Raw genomic sequence first — 1,856 nt, 5'->3', positions numbered from 1 at the left:
GCGATGAGAGTCGCTTCTGCCTTGGTGCAAATGATGGTCGTATGCGTGTTTGGCGCCGTGCAGGTGAGCGCCACAATCAGGACTGCATACGACCGAGGCACACAGGGCCAACACCCGGCATCATGGTGTGGGGAGCGATCTCCTACACTGGCCGTACAGCACTGGTGATCGTCGAGGGGACACTGAATAGTGCACGGTACATCCAAACCGTCATCGAACTCATCGTTCTACCATTCCTAGACCGGCAAGGCAACTTGCTGTTCCAACAGGACAATGCACGTCCGCACGTATCCCGTGCCACCCAACGTGCTCTAGAAGGTGTAAGTCAACTACCCTGGCCAGCAAGATCTCCGGATCTGTCCCCCATTGAGCATGTTTGGGACTGGATGAAGCGTCGTCTCACGCGGTCTGCACGTCCAGCACGAACGCTGGTCCAACTGAGGCGCCAGGTGGAAATGGCATGGCAAGCCGTTCCACAGGACTACATCCAGCATCTCTACGATCGTCTCCATGGGAGAATAGCAGCCTGCATTGCTGCGAAAGGTGGATATACACTGTACTAGTGCCGACATTGTGCATGCTCTGTTGCCTGTGTCTATGTGCCTGTGGTTCTGTCAGTGTGATCATGTGATGTATCTGACCCCAGGAATGTGTCAATAAAGTTTCCCCTTCCTGGGACAATGAATTCACGGTGTTCTTATTTCAATTTCCAGGAGTGTATAAGATGGATTCACTAGAGATATTGGAAAAAAGTATTACTAGAAAAATAATAGGTGCAATAAAAACTACAGATGTTTTGGAAAATTAGAAGTAATGAGGAGATCTAGAAAAATATGGAGAAAATATCTGACGTAATAGCCAACCAAAGATTAACTTTTTTTGTACATCTCTACTGAATGGATGGAAACATGCTAACAAAACAAATACTCCTATATTTCTGGGAGAAGATATCAACAATAGCTTACTGAAGTAAGGAAAGATCTAGAAAGAAACAACATCAAAGAATCAGAAATAGATGAAAGAAACTGTTTTAAAAGTAAAATAATACATTTGGATGGCTTTAAAAGCAGAAGAAATCAAAAATCGGGGACAACATAGACAGAAGAAAGGAAGAGACTTCTAGGCGAGAAAATGAGGGAATAATGGAGAAACAGGAAACAACAACAAAGGAAGAAGAGCAAATGAGGTTGTTAACATGATCCTAGTTGGTCAATATAACTGTAAAAAAAATAAAAAATGAAAGATGATGTTAACTGTGTTTGATTTTATATAATAACTGAAAGAAGACAGTAAATGTTTTTGACATTTATTACTGTAAAATTGTTCAGGGTTTATGGCCTGAAACATTTTATGCTAGGTTTTTTATAACTTCTTGACATTTATCCACTAGAAGGTTTGGTGTAATGTTTTATTTCAATCTATTATCGTTATTGTTAATAGTCTCTTAAGTATTTTCGATTGATTGGCCCACCGATTTTTTGGTAATCTTTGTGTATAAATCTAGGGTAATTCTTTCACAATCATATTTTTCACTTCATCGATGTTATTGTGATTGTTTTCAATAAGGCCAATTAACTGTCGTTTATTAAGCTCAGAATTATTCTTATAAACTTTCCCTTTTCAGTAATTTCGTAAACGTTGTAACCTGTGCAATAAATCTGGGTATAAATGCATTTCATTGCGTTTCATTTATAGAAAGAATATAGATTTTTAAAAAATTAAAACATTTGTGTTTGATGTGTACATCTGAGTTTTTTCCATTTATTTATATACAAAAAATTTAAATTTTTAAAAGTTAAAACGGTTACCTAAAAACGTATCTTTGAGTTCACCTCCGAAAACCGAGTATAATAAAT

The sequence above is a fragment of the Schistocerca serialis genome, chromosome 10 (genome assembly GCF_023864345.2).
Source record: "Schistocerca serialis cubense isolate TAMUIC-IGC-003099 chromosome 10, iqSchSeri2.2, whole genome shotgun sequence".
Lineage (NCBI taxonomy): Eukaryota > Metazoa > Arthropoda > Insecta > Orthoptera > Acrididae > Schistocerca > Schistocerca serialis.
Note: the sequence above shows the minus strand (reverse complement) of the source record.